Source organism: Neodiprion virginianus, chromosome 7 (genome assembly GCF_021901495.1).
Source record: "Neodiprion virginianus isolate iyNeoVirg1 chromosome 7, iyNeoVirg1.1, whole genome shotgun sequence".
In the NCBI taxonomy this organism is placed as follows: Eukaryota; Metazoa; Arthropoda; class Insecta; order Hymenoptera; family Diprionidae; genus Neodiprion; species Neodiprion virginianus.
In genome coordinates, this window is record NC_060883.1 from 6,089,515 (window position 1) to 6,107,020 (window position 17,506).

The 17,506-nt window shown below is 38.0% G+C and overlaps 1 protein-coding gene across 16 annotated transcripts in view; it reads right to left on the reverse strand.

Annotated features, from left to right (window-relative positions):
* LOC124308816 (leucine-rich repeat-containing protein 24-like) overlaps positions 1–17,506 on the reverse strand; it is a 129,034-nt gene that overhangs the window by 100,794 nt on the left and 10,734 nt on the right. For 9 of the 16 annotated variants that reach the window (XR_006909106.1, XR_006909109.1, XM_046771927.1 and 6 more), the window contains one exon: positions 165–240. The exons of 2 other annotated variants lie outside the window; for them this stretch is intronic. The gene's annotated coding sequence lies outside the window, so the exon portion shown is untranslated. Of the gene's footprint in view, positions 1–164; positions 241–3,245; positions 3,280–3,559; positions 3,589–13,826; positions 14,133–17,506 lie in introns of those variants that run through there. 5 more of the 16 variants (XM_046771928.1, XM_046771925.1, XM_046771936.1 and 2 more) reach the window with 4 other exon arrangements.

The window sequence follows — 17,506 nt, forward strand, 5'->3', positions numbered from 1 at the left end:
TCTAATGGGTTTTCAAATAATGTAAGCCGACTTCGCCTGTGCCAAAAACGCGATGCCGCGAATATATTCCGTCTGGTATACGTGTTACAGATAATTTCTCGCAACTTTAGAGTGATTGTAAATTTTGACAAGTCTCAAAATTATCACTACGAAATCCATCTCACCGTGATTGCAGCATCTGTGGAAGGCTGGATCGATACGGAACCGTGCAGGCGTCTACGAAGCAAACTTCCGAATCATCTGAAAATGAAATATATGCTTTTCTGTGACATATTCAAATGAACTCATATTTCGGAAATTTCTAAGACAAAATTTTCATCGACTGAAACACAGTTGTTCAAATTTCAGTCCGGAGATATCGTTCTTTCAAATCGTCAAATTCCAATCAGTTCGTTACTGTGGAAGGAATTTTACGAATTTGAATGATTTGTTTTACAAAGTGAGTGGAATCTTACGAGCTTCTGAAAATTTTCAAATATTTTACGTTTGGTCTGTAATCAGTAGAAACGTCAACGACGATGTTAAAAACTTCAACTTCAATTCTCTAGAAATCGTAACTTCTTGTTTTCAGTTTTTTAAAAAAAATTGATTGATTCGTCATAAATATTCGTCATGTACAAGATGCTCGGTATTATCTGTAAAATGGAATAATATTCTAGTGGTCGGTTAGCGTCAGGCACATCCTGCAGAGCTCCAAAGGAAACATGTGACGCTTTGTCAGTTTCCTCACTTTGGATAGCACACTTCGGCTGAATGGGAAATTCCTTGGGGAAGAGTTCGGGATGTAACGTAAGCTGCGGGTGAACTGTAAATCGTGAGGGACGAGAGCCTCAGCAAGGAGGCTTTTCGGGACCCTCGTTACATCTAAAAATAATTACCGTAGCTACTTTGACGGCTGATCTTAAGGACTCGTTTGATACTTCGCGAAAGGGACGGAACTAAACTGGATCGTTTCCATCCCTCCCGTACACTTCATGAACAATTTCGCACAGAAAAATTATGCCCGCTTAATAATTGGCTCATACCTATTATGTTATATAGGGAATGCCGCATATACTCGTATATGTACGGGGGTGAAGTACATGGATTACAAATTTGACGTGGAATGCCCCATATATATACCTCACCCCCTTCGATTTTGAGAATTGTTTAACACGATGCTGCAACTGACACAAAATGGTCTCGAAATTTTTTTCAGATTTTTGTATCCACTGGTGAAATTTTGAAAAAATTGGAAAACCAATTTCGAAAACGCCATTTTTAAAAATCCGACTTACTTCTAGTAAGTCTTTAGTTTTTCCATGTTGGGATTGGAGTTTTTTTTATTTCTTAATTTTTATTTTCTGTTCCCTGATCTAAATAGATCACGAAATCATGAAAATAATGTGATTCTGCATTCTACGTAGATCGAGACATGTGAAAAATAAAAAAAGCAGAAACAATTCCGATATGGAAAGAAACTAATAACTTGCGAAGAGAATAGTAAATATTGAAATCCCAGTATCGTGTCATGCTTGAAAATCATATTTTAAATCTCAAAACAGTGTAAATATTTTCATATTTTTGTAAATAGCGTTCTCGGAACTGGTTTTTAATTTACGTTTTAAAGTTCACTGGTGGATAAAAAACATCTGAAAAAATACCGAGACCCTTTTGGGTCGGTTGATACATGATACTAAAAAATTATTAAAATCAAAGAGGGTGAGGCACATGAGTTGAAAATTTTTACGGGGAATCCCTCATAATATATGTACGTATACATGCCATTCTACAACTACAAATTAAACGTCGAAATATCGGTTTACGTGGATCGCAAAAGGAATTGAATGCAGTCAGTCGAAATCACTTTGTAATACAAATACAAGTAAAGTTTATCACCTGAGAACACATGCTTTTGTTTTGAAATCGAAAAAAAGTCACGAATACAAATTTTCAATGAATAAGAATCAGGTTTTCTCAAGTGATAAACTTTGATTCTAATTCGATTTCGAAGAGATTGCGAAAAGTTTCATGGAAATCCATGCAGGACCCGCGTAGTCTGAGGTGAATATCTAGCGGGCTTGGACTAATTGAAAACTTGGTTTATCAGACGAGTGTTTCGTTCCTTGAATCGAGTTGGACCAAATATAATTAATCGCGAGTTTGTAGTCCCTCAGGATCAGTTAAATTTAGTTTAACGAGCTTCCGCACCTTCGCTGAAGTTTATGATAAGATTCTAGAGTAAAAGAGGAAAGAAAAAACAGTCGTCATTTTCAATAAGAAAGAGTTGCCGTTGAGATTTCGCAAATTTTAGAGAGTTCATTTCAATTTATTGAAAAGGTTCGATTTTGAATTGGGTCTGAATAATTATCAAAAATTGACGGTTGCAACGGATGAAAAAATATATAAAAAAAAAATATCACGAGTGTTTTCTGCGATTGGAGAACCGTATAAAAAATCCTGAAGCGAATCAAAAATGGCGAGGGAAAATCATTGGTCAGCACAATATTTAACCTGACTCAGTTCAACACGTCGTGCTTTTAAAGAACTTTTCAAGCTTCTCATTCATTTTTCGAGACCTTATATTATTAGAATCATTATGAATATCGATCGAAATTTCAGGTACATTACGATGTAGACTTTCAAGCGAGTATCATCATGTGTATAATTGATTTTTTAACCATTTGGCACAAATTCACTGATCAATTTCAGGACGAGTAAAAAGGACATTGTTGAAGTAAGAATTCTGGTGTATTCTCTGAATGCAAGATTTGATCACAATCTGGTCGTGATGATAAACGGAAGATTATGTCACAATACATGCCATCATTCATCAATAAAATATGGTACATTTGCACAATATTTCAATATAATAACCAAAATTTAACCACCTATATGTACAATGGTGATGAAAAAAAAACCATTTTAACTTTTTCTATCAATAATTAACAGCAGTAATTGTCGACGTCAAAATCTTGCAAATAAGAAAAGACCAAAATTTTATTCCCTGCTCAAACATAAAGTTGACTATTTTGACCTCAAAGGCGGGACAATAGTGGCACATTATTCTCTAAAACGCATTTGCGGGAAATATGAGGTCATATTTCCCGCCAATCCAAACAAGCGTGAAATACGAGCCTAATATAAAAGTCCCAATTTTGAAATAAATATTGCGGCTAGAGTTGAGTTGAAAATAAAGTCTTATATGTAACACGGGAATAAAATTCGACTTTATTCCCTTGTTACATAATGTACTGTTATCCCACCTGAACCCAGTTAATCATTTCAGGACACGATGCTGGATAATTGGAATTCTCCGACTCGCTAATCCCGCGTCCCGATTGGCTCGTAATCAAACACACAATATACAATAAAAATATATTATAATATTAATTATTGTGGTTGTGAATTTTTCCCCGTGGCACGTAATAATCAAGCCACGAGCACTAATCTTCCTCGGGGAATAACGGGGACAAAGGGGAAAATGAAATTACGCCGGACGTGTAGATGACGAGACTGAGACATTGACGTGACCACCGGGCCAGGGGTTGCAGGTTCACAATCAGCCGTCTCTCTTTACCTCGGAGATTAATAGTCCCGAGTCCGGTTCACTTTGTCACTGTCCAGTGTCCGCCGCGTCCCGAGACCAGGGTGAGACCAGGATTCGCCTTTTTCATCGCCTCGTTCGATTTTTTCCACCCCTAAGACGGTCGTCACTTGGCTAAATAGTGCCGAGAATAATGGCGGGATATCTCATCCGGTCCCGTGACCATTAAAACCATGCGCTCGGTTGGCCCACGGGATTATAGAAACCCACTCGCCCTGCAGAATTACTTCGTATTGTCGTCTCTTTCACTCACAATGACAAGACTTTCGTTTGTTACAGTAACAAATTCAAAAAAAAAATTCAGTAAAACAGGTGTCGTGAAAAAAAATGTTTGAATAATGAAAAATGAGGTACGCGTAACCGTTTTGCGCTATCGTCGATCCTTATTTGGTTATTGCAACGCAAAATTAGTTTGCGAGGTTTACTCTATTTTTTTAGTTAAATAAAGCTTTGAGGTCAATTCATTCTTGCACTAGCATTAAATTTTCGCAACAGTCACAAGAAAATATAGTAGCAGTGATCGTAGTGAGAAAGAATAGTAACGGATACTAGACTTTCCGGTAACGACTAGAAAACTAATTTTCATTTTCTACCTAGAACTATATTTTTCGATTGTGGTAAAAAATGAAAATGGTTAAGGACTGAAGGGTAACCGGAACTAGAAATTTCTCTCAGTGTTCGTCTAGAAATGATTGGGGATGATAGATTATTCGGAAGAAATGGATTCCTGGATCGATCTTGAATATAAAAACGGTTTTCTCGAGAATCACTTGAAAATCAACGTAAAAAATCATTCTAATAAGAAATTTGATCTTTACAATGAAAGGATTGTGTTTGAAGAATTTCATGCGAATGCAACCAGCCTCTGAACCTCATTGTTTTTGACTCTGTTCAAAAGTTTTCCCGCGATTGTTCGAATTCCAAGATAGAGTACCCTGAATTTTTTTACATTTTTATCAAACTACGCAATTATTAAAGAACTTTTTTTAATATCCTCAAAAAATTCTCAGATACTTTATATTCAGTTCCAAACATTTTGAGACCAGGCCGATGATAGACCAACTTTTTCCATTTCTTTTTCAACACCTTTAGTATTTTTGGTCAACTGAAACATTGTTTGAACGGTTTAAAAATTCCGAAAAAATGTTCAAAACTTCTATTTTTCACTTAAATTATTTCTAGGCCGGTTTCTATTGATGAATGAAACATATCAGGGTTGGTTTCATATAAATACATAAGCGCCTTTGTCCGAAACTTAGAAACCACCCCTTTCAGCGGTATTTCCACCCTTTCAAACCGGTTTTCCGCTGATACATAAAAAAATTAATGTAATGGTTAGATTTCAGTATTCTACAACATATATAAGTTGCAATGAAATCGGAGGAAGATAACAAACTGATGATCCTGGTAAGTCTTTCATAATTTTTTATAATCGACGATTTGATTCTGAGCTTTAAGAATCGATTCACGCAAGTTCGAAACATCAGACACCCGATTGAAAAGACGGATTTTTCAGATCTCCAGCAGTCTGCAATGAGGCTAAAGTTAGTAACGTTAGCGTAAGGAAACATGGGGCTAAAAAAAAAAAAAAATCACTATTTTGCAAGTTTTTTAGTGACTTTGAATTGGCCTAATATTGAAAACACGAGTTACTTTTGCCTTGTTATAATTACCTGCATTTCAGAGATTCCTAAAATTACGAAATATCGGGATTTTCCGAAACACAAATCATTAAAATAACGTCGCTAACTTTTAAGTCTCATAGTCTGCAGGGACAAACTTCTGGCTACTTGGAAAACTTCGATTCCGAACCCCGCTATGCGCGCATATCTGCCATTACACTTTTTGCGGCTTCTTTTCTCTTGGCCAACGCCGTTTTTCCATGGCGACGAAGGGGGTTCGCAACATCACCCTGCAAGCACGTACAACGTAGAGCTCCCATTTCCTCGACTCCCCGGAGGGCAAGGGTTGCTCGGCTCTTCTCTGAAACCGTTGGAATTATTTTCGGCTCCCGTAATACCGCGAGACTCTGTATATCCCATTGTTTAAAACTCAAAAGTGTATTACGAAACTTTTTTTTTCCCTTACGTGTATATAATATATACATAAATTCATACGTATGTAAATATATAGGTACACGTCTTAAGGGCGTGTGGGACGTACAGTCTGGTCAAAAAAGTCACGAGACGAAAAAAGGTTAAAGCAAAGGTTCCAAAAACTGTCACTGAACCTTTAATCGCATTACACATATAACTGAAAAAGTTCTCGTGATACGGGGAACATTTTTTGTTATTACTGAATTTTTACATTAACAGAGAAAGCGCATTAATACATGATTTTTTGCCAATATATATTTATATATATATATACATCTACTAATTTTTTTCTGTGTGCGAATTTTTCTGTACAAATCGTTTGAGATTACATTTTTGGATATAAACAATGTTTTTTTTTACCGAATCGTGAATTTATCATCTATCAATTACAACGATTACGTAACTGTACACATACAGTGACATTTTTTTTTCTCAACAACAGACAAGCTTAAGAAAAAAACTCTCTCAGTCAGATAAATTAGGTGTTTGTAACATATTTCGGAATCAGACAAATTTCGAAAAGATTTTTTATTTTAAATAAAAGAGAAAAATAGAAGAAAGAGTAGAGTACGAATAATGTGATTTCTGAAACGTTTTTTTTTTTTCAACAATTCCGTGTTTCAAAATTCTTATTTGGGTTACAGGGACTTTTTTTCAATCAGATTTGACGCGAACAGTTTCAGTTGAGACCCCGGGCCTTTTATTTTTCTCGCCAGTGCTACAAAAAATGTTTTCCGATGTTGACATTTTCAGTACCTTCCGGCAGCTTTCCAATAAAACTACCATTCACGTTGGCTCGCTTTTTTCGCCATTCGTTACGCAGTCATAAGTCGATAAACTTCGTCGGGGTCCCCATGGACCCCACACACGTTCTGGCGTTGATGTTATTGGTGTAAAACGGGAACAAATATTATCTATGATAAAAAAACTAAACGTAAAGCCATTTATTTGTTTGGGTGAACTGAAATTTTACCGAAAGTTGAAGGTCATGATTATTAATTATATAAAGTTGGGAACTTGTCGATACTTATTTAGTTCGTTTTTCACATTACATGTACTTTTTCGTTGGTCAAAAAAAGAAGATTCCTCTAAGTCAATAAAATACTGTGCTCATATGTCGAAAAATTTTTCTCATAACTTCGTCTTGTTCTTATAGCAACCATGCTGAAAAAACAACATTTTCATGCAAAGAAATAGTATTTTTTTTTCTTTCTATTTTTGCGATATCGTCCGTAGTGGTCAAATGTTCAAGTTTTTCAACTTCTATGATCAAATATTGTTTATTTACGATACGCGATGAATTTGACATTTGCAAACCGTAAATTCTTATTGGCAGACGCATAGAAAAGCACAATTCAAAACTATAAAACCTTTAATTTCTATTGCAGATGAAAAAATACTGCATTTACAAAACGGGGTTTCCAAAGGGTTAAAACCCTTGCCCATAGTTAGGTTTTTGTTCCAACTAAATATTCCCCCCGACTGTACATTCCATATATTACATCGAAAGGGAAGCTCGCCTTTCGTTGTCCTCTGTTTTTTTTTTTTTACTTTCATACCCAGTCGCAGGATATCTCTTCGTGGGCGTCTATCCCTCCCTCCCGGGACATCCTTGAGAAGGTCCTCTCGAAGGACGACCACCGACGAAGAAAGAGAAACGAAGTACAGAGGGTAGAAGTAGAAAGGGAAAGAGTCAAATCGTGGAAAAGTTTCGTCGCCGTCTCGTATATATACGAGGATTATGGGTTGGGCGGCGCCTATAATACGTTGGATAAATCCCTGCCCAACCCTTCCGAGTCCGCGCTCGGTTTTCTGGCTGCCCATGCCCGGCAGAGCGGACCTCGATCTAATCTCTTTCATCCACCCGCCGCGAAAGACACGGAACCGCGGCCGGGATTCTAAATCCGAGAAGGAGAGGTCACCCACCGTCCACCCTCATCCCGCGGGGGATGAAAAGTGGAAGGGGGTGATGGGGGGGGGGGGAGGATTCGCCCCGTGACTCTTGCTCATGAATTAACGAGCCTTGTTTTCCCGAAAAAGCATCGGCGCCGTGAGCTCCCGCCTCATTGCGCACGAAACCACCATTATTCTCAGAGCGCGAGAGAACGGCGTTCAAAAAATTTCTCTCCCCCCCCCCTTACCCTCCCCCTCCCCCGCCCCCTCCCCTCTTTCTCTTCTTCGTCGTTATACCCTCGTCGGGTGATAAATTTGGCAAAAAACCTGCTGGAGGGAATGGGAAGAGCGAAGGGTAAAAAATGAGGAGGAAAAAAAAAATCATATATATATATATATATATATATATATGTATATATATTTGCGAAACAGCCTCACTTTCCCAGACTCTGGAACGTATTAATGCACATGGGGCATTCCATGCCAATTCAGCGAGCTCGTGACACCCTCCAATTTAGATTTTTCTAATACTTTTCTTCACGATCAGCCTTCCTCCGAAAACCAGTAATGAATTTGAAGAATAATCAATTTTTTAATATTTTTTGTATATCGATTAGTTATTTAAACTATCTCGAAAACTTTACCTTTTTTTTCAAAAAATAATAATAACGGACAAGCGTCTTCAAGAAAAATTAGTATTTATATGATAGTAAATATAAATTGGTTGGGGTCACGGGCTCGGAGATTTGGCACGGAATGCCCTATATGTGGGTGTAACTCCGGGTGCAAAAACAGCTCCGAGGTAAATGAGCCAGCTGTCCTGTAACTGGTAATAAGCCTCACCCCTTTTATGATTTATCTGCCACATGTGGATGCTCAAGCGAGAGGTGCTCCCCCGTCCGGAAACTCGTGGAATTTAATCGTATGTTTGAAAAACAAAAGGAAATTATTTAAACGCGCAGCGTGTATGCATATGCGGGAAATTTCTCGACAATGAGAAAATATTTGATGATTTATTATCGCGTTGGCGCGTACCGAGGATTATCGGGATGGAAAAATTTTTATATATAAATAATCACTTTTAACAACATTTACAAACGACACTTGGCCAGAGTAATCAATACGTTAGAAATGCGTCTCTAATTTTAGAAAATTGTTCAAATTTGATAAACTGGTATTACTCCAAAAACGGTTTTTGATACTTCATGTATGATGAAATCAAACTTTAACGTAACGTATCCAAAGTAGTTGAACGGAAAAGTTTTTCAACTATATTTTAAACGCATCAAAACTATATTCCAAAACCCTGACAAATAATTTTGCAATCATGTTCTGCGTTGGTGATTTCAAACCGTTGTGAAAACAATTGTTGCATGTACATCATGCTATGAAAATATTTCCTAAATCCTTCGTACTGTATTCAATTCACATTATTTATACCCAGTTTATCCGGTTTGCCTCTTTTTTTCTATCGCTTTTTATATCGTGTTTGACAGCTCTGTAATAAATGTATTTAAAAATTGATTTCCTGTAATCTAGTCACCTTTGATTTGTTTTTGTTTTTTTTTTTGGCATAAAAAACAAAAATTGCGACAGTGTTCAACGTTTTAAGCAAAATGAACCCGAGGAAAGCCAGTCGCGTAATTAAACGTCTTATTTTCTCTAGACACAGTCAATTACCTACACATCATAATTAGCACAGTTAATTAACGAAGCTGTAAACCTTTCCACCAAGCAGAGGGGGTTTATATTTTCCACTTAGAATCTGGAAAAGAGATAAAATGAATCAAAGTAACGTGGATAAAATAATTAACCGTGAGTGTGTATTAATAGTAATGGATTCGAATGAATGAAATAAAGATGAAAATTAATTACGGATACATGTGAAGTTAACAACCCCAAATTCGTCGATTAAGAAATTAACATGTTAAGTTGAAGAGTAGATTGTATTCTTGATTCTCAATTCAATCCTGAAACTGAATGAGACGGATGAAAACAAATTTATTTCAACAGTCAAAATCTCGTTCCATGCATTCCGAGTACGGTATAAAATTTCCTGTGCAACGTAATTATTCGCTGAATCGACAGGTAGAAAATTCATACGGTCACCATAACTGATAAAATGGTTTTTAATGAATTTCTGTTCAAAATCAGTCCGATTGGTTTGTAGATTTTCTACGCCTGGACAGTTTCTTGGGCTCAGAAACTCGCAAACGAGACTCACAATCAGATTTTATCACTCAGAAACCTACACGTGGCTCAAATATCGCTGAATCATCAATTATTTCACATCCAGAATGATCGTTTCCAGCGATTGCAACGGTCAGTGAAATCTTCCGACGTAACAGAAAATCTTGAGTACAAATTTAAAAGAATTTCCCATCCCTCGATGCAACCATGAGAAAAGCTTCAAGCCGCCTGAGAGAAATCAAAGATGCAAGTGGGGGATTAGTACACACACAATTACCCAGAAGTCACTGCTTTTACATGTAGGGTAGACCGGGGTCAGTTTCAACACGATGAATGTAGTCAAGGTGCCAATTTCAACTGATCAGATCGAGACGCAAGCAAGAGGATCTAATCTAATCTTTCATAGATACGATTTTATGGAAATCCATTTCCTACCGTTCACTGCAACTAGATGAATTTGCACGAGAATAGTTACATACCTTCATCTAGACAACAACACTCCTCGTCTTACGCAATACTGTCGATGAGTAATGTTAGAAAAGAACATCGAGTTCGCAGACTAGATTTCATATCATCGTCAGCACCATAATATCCAATTTCGAATCAACTGCACGATTGCAGGGTTGCACCGGGTGGTTCTCACCACCTTGAACACCTCGGTCGATTTATCCGTGGCTGTTCATTTGAGCCCGAGAATTGTTCATCTCTTTCTAAATTGGCAATACCCAAAGGAATAGCGGAACTAGTCCATTCGAATTGGATTTCCCTGGCACTATTTATTACCCATGTCTGCACAAAAATATTTCATTTCAGCAGCATGGGGTGTTTTTGGTAAATATTGAAGTTTTTGAGTGTGCTGAAGCCAAAAATGACTTTCATTACCCTCCATCAAATACAGTATTTTCTCAAAATACAAGGTGTTTGCATGAAAAAAAAGCGTAACAACAATGAACAAACCACTATTTCATTACAATGAACTCAACAATGTTTCTTATAATATTAAACGAACAATTTTTTTCATGAAATGCACTTAACATTCCGTGTTCATTCTTTTTGCCTATGAAACCTTTTGCATTTCTATTTGATACTTCTCCGAACATACTTCCACTTTTAGTTTTCTGTTTCCCTGTTTGTATTTATTCTTAAATATCACTTTAATACATGGTAAATGAAAGTAAGAAGTCACTTTTGCATAACATTTTCAAAACCAAGAATAGCATGCCAGATTTGAAGTTGAACGGGAGTTTTACTCTAAATGAAGCTGCAAACACGAGTTCAAAAAAAAAAAACCCGACGTGATGGAACTTTTTGAGTATTTTTCCTGGTTTCAGTGTGTAAAAATTTATAAAAAAAAAACGGTATAAAAAATCCCATGCCATTTTTTGATCGCAGACCTATGGTATTAGTCAGTTCAACAATTTTGACGTGAAAAGATCGGCTTCTTTTACCAAATTCAGATAAGCTCATGCAAGGTGACCTTTCGCGATGACAGTTGGCTGAATTTATGAGTTTGAGAACAATTCCAATTCCGCACAAAAACGATACGTAGTTTCACCTTTTGAATCACTTACAGCGTAAGTACTTCATAATCCGTTTATGACTTATCACTGTGACTGGGAGTTTTCGCGTCCATTATGATTCTTATGGATGACCATCTACTGGTTATACTTTTGGATGAATGTTCCCAGGCAGTACGATCACAGTTCGTACAGCACAGTTTTCACAGGAATATATGAACATAAAGTGATAAATCTTCCGCGCCGACTATCTCGATTTTGAATATACTTGCTATGAGCAGGTGTAAAAAATTGGATTCATTCTTACGGTTAAAATACCGCTGTTCAACACTTCCACCAGTTCAATTTTCGTACCCAAAGTAAAACTTCAACCAAACAACTCACTTCGTTCGCATTATTATTATCGTTATCATTCGATGCACAGGTTAATTACTTCGGTTTTATTGCGAGTGAATTTAAAATTATTATCTTTTGACTGATTCCTGTTCGTTGAAACCCTTCCTCGTACTTGTGACGTGTAAACAGACAATGCGGAAGACAAATAAAGACTAACGTACCGCAATGAGAACAAATAGAGGTGTCCACGACATAAAGTCTGTGCTAACCCAACCTCTTTAGGATTTTCTGTGGTTTTTCCTGGGTGTGAAGACAGATGTCGGTCTGGGGGGTTAGAAGGGGTGAAACACTATCGAGCCTCAGCTATTCTGCTCCCAGGAGGAGGAAGCACGCGCCGTTTAATGTTACTACAGGGGCAGTAGCATCATTCTCGACAACTCGACATCGGACGTGGTTCCCTGCTAGTCGATACATAAAGTAATGCCTGAGCCTTGATACTGTCATTGAAATGTTCCGAAAAAAGTTTACACTGTTCTAACGATACCTTCTCTTTATCAATTTGATAGTTTTATTGAATAGATTTTCATTCTTGGTCTCCGATGTTGTGATCCAAAAGTATAAGTGTCAAACATTCAATCCGTTGGGATTAAAGATATGGAAACTGGTCTTTGTAACCTCTGTGAGTAATTCAACGAAACGGCAAAGGTCTGAAGAGATGATTCATTTAAAATGAATGATTAGGTTAAGTTACTTTCCTCTACCTCCTAAAGACTGACTAATTTTGTGTTAGAATGTTAATCGTACTCTAAACAGAAATCACCGTACCTTTAATACTACGGAAGCCGGGTCTTTAAACCCAACATCTTATTGGCGCTATAGGCAGTCTAACCGTAAAGTACCGGTGTGGATTGAACGGTCGCCATTATCAGGGATTCGTTTCAACTTTAGTGTTACTGAAATTTCAACGGCAATCCCTCCATAGCAGCCTCGGAAATAGGGTTTATACGTGAGACGACAAAACTTGGGGATAAACGGAGCATCGGAAGAAAAATGGCTGAATATTTCTTACAAGAATGTGTTCACTGTTTAATTGTTAATATTAAAACCATTCATCACTTCACTATGTTCTTGAACATGATTTGGTTGTCCTTAATTTTCGGAACACCACGAAACGGTAAAGTTTCTTTAGACCTTTTTACTCGTCTTTGTAATACTCGCTTTACTGTTCCAAAAAGAGCACTTCAATTCCCAAGGCAATGCTTTCATTATCCTTCAGCAATCTAGTCTAGTTTATGAAGTGGTAAGGAAATATTTAAGTGGCGGTGATCATTTCTTGCTTTAAGTTCACGTTTTTCCACGTCGTCACGGAGTTTCTCAGTCTCAGATCAAACTTGTTAATGTCCACTATCCCACAGTTGGATGAAGGTATGATTTCTCTACGCAAATAACATCTTGACCTTGTCTGCAAACCATTCCAATTGTTCTCATAAACCAAGCAAGTACAGCTGAGGGTTCGAACCGAGTACCAACTCCGATGTATAAATTGGCGTTGAGATGACAAAGTGCAAAGTCCAATTTAGAGACTCGTTACTTACTTGCATGGAAATTTTCAAGTGACTGAAACACCGCGTTGTCATGACTACGTTACCGAATAGTTCACGTTACATACCATTCGATAATCAATTCAGTAGATTATGAATCGCATACCCATCGCAACTCACGCTGAGTCGAATAAGCTTCGACTGTCTGATTATGAGGATTGGAAATCGGACGTGAATTGGTTCGAATAACTTGTAACCTGAACCACTAGAGTTAATTACCGAAGCAGTGAGTAATAATTAAACTTGATCGATGGGTGCGGAAACCGGATTAGCCACCCTGCGCAATTCTTTTTTCCGTTAATTCCCGATTTAACCTTTAAGTTAACGTTTACGCAGGTGACGTGCCAATTAACGCGGAGTACGTCACGTAAGCGAATTGTCCATGGGACACACCCCAACCATTCGTGTCCGGAGAGCGTGAAACTAATCACGATCATTCTGACTACCGAGCGATTTTTCAACTCTGGAAGCTACAACGTACCGTCAGACCAGCGCGGGATGGTCCATTAGCGATCAATTCATATCGACGCGCCAAAATTAGTCGTTACACCCCGCTCCCAGTGGATCGTTTGGGTAATTGTCTCGTGGCCAAAAGGGATAAACATACCCACATATCCTCTCGGGTCACCCCGGCATCGGGGAAGGGGACTATCGCTCGATTCGAGGGGCTGGGGGCAGCTGATTGGACAGGAAACGTGACCGATTCGTGGTTCTTCCCACAACCAACCGTGTAACTTCCGTCAGACGTCATGGTAGGGTTCACTAATTGAACGCACTGTTCTGCAGAGTCATTTTCATGGCCGATTCATTCTCCTTTCAAAATTAAACCGAATCCTACTTTATCGTCGGAACTTTTGTGACGATGGTTGATCATGGTTAGTCACTAACCATGCGTTGTACAGATTCGTAAAGAGGGCACATAAATTGAAGTTGACAAACCTCGTCTCAGTTAACATAAATCACCACGTGCAATTTTCTAGTATTTGAACCAAATCCGGCAAAAGATGATCATTTACAAGTCCAGTTTCTGATCAATGAAAAGTAATATTACAGTAGATTTTCAACAGACAAAGTGTACCGATTCGTCTACCTTTACATGTACCTTGAGTTTCGATCGATCAAGTACGATGAAAAACTCAAATCGTCACTGATACTGAGTTTCATATCAGCAGTTTTCGATGAATCATTAGAACCTGATGACCATGAGACGGTAAACCTCAACTTATTGACTTATTCGTTTATTCCTGTAACTTAGTATTGGTAACTGTTTGAGTCGCCTATGAAGCTTGATTGATGGCAACTATCAGGTCTGTATCATTATCCTATCAGAAGTTTTGATCGATTAAGCTCCAACAAAAGCTGAAGTATGAAATCAGCAATACTTACCAAGTTCTTATAAAAACTACCATAGCATAACATTTATTTGGATCTCGAAGTAACTCTCAATGATTCATTCAGCCCTAAAAAGCTCATTGTCAATACAAGTGACGACTTAAATTTTCGATCGTAGGTAGTCGATCGATCAAAACTTTAGGTGTTGCATGTGTCTTATAATGAATAGCAGAGTCCTCCTCTTTCACTTCTTTCGCCTTCACATCCTACTTCGATTCGTTCTAACCATCTTTGCCCGCTGATCGGTACGTTTGGACACAGTAGCTGACTCTGCTGCCTTTCACTTCATGATTGCGGATCGGTATGAGTCCCATTCCTCGGATCAAGATCAACCCGTTCATGATGTTTTTCGCAAACCAGCAGACAGGCGATTCTGCCAACGGCTTCGAGTGCTGATATTTCTCTTCTCCTCATCCTCCCCGGTTGCCGATCAACAATCTACTGTCCCCTCGCTGATGTTCAACGACTGAGAATTCCCGGTCCAAATGAGTTTGACAGAGGTGAGTTTTGGGCGACGAACATGCTCCTCATAGTCCCAGGCTTAGCGCTGCCTCCTTTTCACCAGCTTCTTCCCTTTCTCGTCCCTTGCGACCCTTTTGCACCGTCGTGCTGACCGAAACGCGAGTGATAATGACCTTCTCTCCACGGCTATCGTTAAAGGCAACCACTTTTGGTCACGAAAATTACGGAAAACTATGCAACGTCTGCGGTCTGAATGTCGGTCCGTTTACTCGGTATACACAAATGTGAAAAATACATTATCCAGTGACGTCGCATTGCAAAAAGTTGACGGTTTGGATTACTCTAAAACAATTTTCGTATTCGATTGAGAGAACTTGAAACTCAGATGGTATTGGATTTGCATCAGAAAATATTCTTTAGAAGTCTGAACCGCATTTTTTTTTTTTTGTTTTGACTTAATTTTTTTACAGTGCAGTTAGTCAGCTACAACTTGGGTTCGATCGATACTTTTACGACGTAGTGTCTAGTAGCCAAAAACATGTGCAAGCTTATGGAAATTGTACTTTCCAGTGAACTATCTTCGCATTGCTGTGAATAGAAATTCTTAATTTTCCGATTTGGATGTTTTCATGTCTTTCGACTAATTTCTCAGCTTGTTCCAGATACAAGATTTCTTCTTGTTCGTATACCAACGGTCGCATCAATACCCGGCTACTTTGGGAAAGACAATATCAAGCTCCATTTTTTCCCGATGATCATCGATTGAAATCAATGCAGAAAAACGACCTGCTAAGTTATACTAAATTTTTATACTTCTAGTAAAACCGAAATCAAAAAATCACCGGAAATACAATTTAACCTTACTTTTTTTTTCTCAAATTTCGGCACGTAGAATACGAAGCTTCACTTTAGTCGCAATTTGAATCTGTCATGCATTTCCTCGTCATGACTTTTCAAAAATTGGTTATTTGCCAACCTAGAGCCGGAAAATGCCCTGACAAAATGGCGGCACATCTTTTTTCACACCCTCTGCAAGCATAACGCATCGACGAATCGAACGCTGTATCCGTATCATCTACACCACATATATATATACGTCGTGTCGTTGATACGGCTGCTTGGTAAAAATATTTCACTCATGAATAAGCTTGACGTTCCCGTTGTGACGTCAAAAGTTTTACGTTTTGCTCGGCCAACTCTGTTCCGCTTGTAGCGAACGTCGCATTTTCTTTTTTTCCTCCTCGCCCGGTTTTTCTTTGATTTTCTCTCTGTATCCGGAGTGGTAAGTACCCGGTTTTTTTACTATCTCCTTTTTTTTTTTTTTTCTGTTCGCGTCGTAAAAATCAATGACGTTCTGCCAGCCAACCAGACCGCCAATTAAAAACTATGCTGCTTTACCGGAATTGGATCTACCGTGTTGGATGCACGAAGCATTCGCGTCGTAGTTTTTGAACATCAAATTATGCTCTTCAAGCGTGAGTTGTAATTAAACGTTGATAGACGGTGCAGGTTGTTTCGCATTGCACGTTATTAACTTGAAAAGTACGGGAATACAGTCGTTTCCACAAAACATGAAACTTGGTCGAATTTTGAAGTCACATCTTACGTTTAATTTCTCCAAAATTTTCATCTGTGTAAATTTCTACTGAAATATTTCGATCGAGAGTTTCGATTTTGAAAAGATTGACTAAGCTGTGGCAAAATCTGTCGTACGATTGTACGAACAGTAAAAAGTCCGGAAGAATCGCAGGAATTTTTTATCGCGATAAAAACTTTCACAAAAACGATTCAAAAGCATTGCTATTCCTTTTGCGATTCGTTCCTTTGAAGCGAAAGCCACGAGAATACTAACAGATTTTTCTATTGTGTAATTCATCAGAAACCTATTGTTAAGGGACGTAAGCTGTAGTCGTTATATTTGACAGGTGTAGGTATAACCCAGAGATGCGAAAGCCCGATACGTTGATTCATGGGCAAAGTTAATCCCTCGGCACTAGCCGAAAGCTTCGAAATGCGGATTTACATCTGCATGGATGTTAACACAAACGAAAGTTCCGCCAAGTAAACTCGGCTGTTGATACGAACCGATAATTTCGCGACGATGAATAACAACAACACTGCCTGCGTATAAATATTTGCAGTGATAGTACATAGTCACATGCCTATTGCATAAATATTTTGAATAAATATAACCAAATATGTAAATAATTACTATTTACTTGTCAATAGTAGATACACACTGAGAGAAATTTTTAGTTACGGTTACCGCTCAGTCTTTAATTATTTTCAGTTTTTACCATAATCGAAAAATATAGTTCTAGGTAGAAAATGAAAATTAGTGTTCTAGCTGTTACCGGAAAGTCTAGTATCCGTTACTATTCTTTCTCATTACGATCACTGCTGCCATATTTTCTCGCAACTGTTGCGAAAATT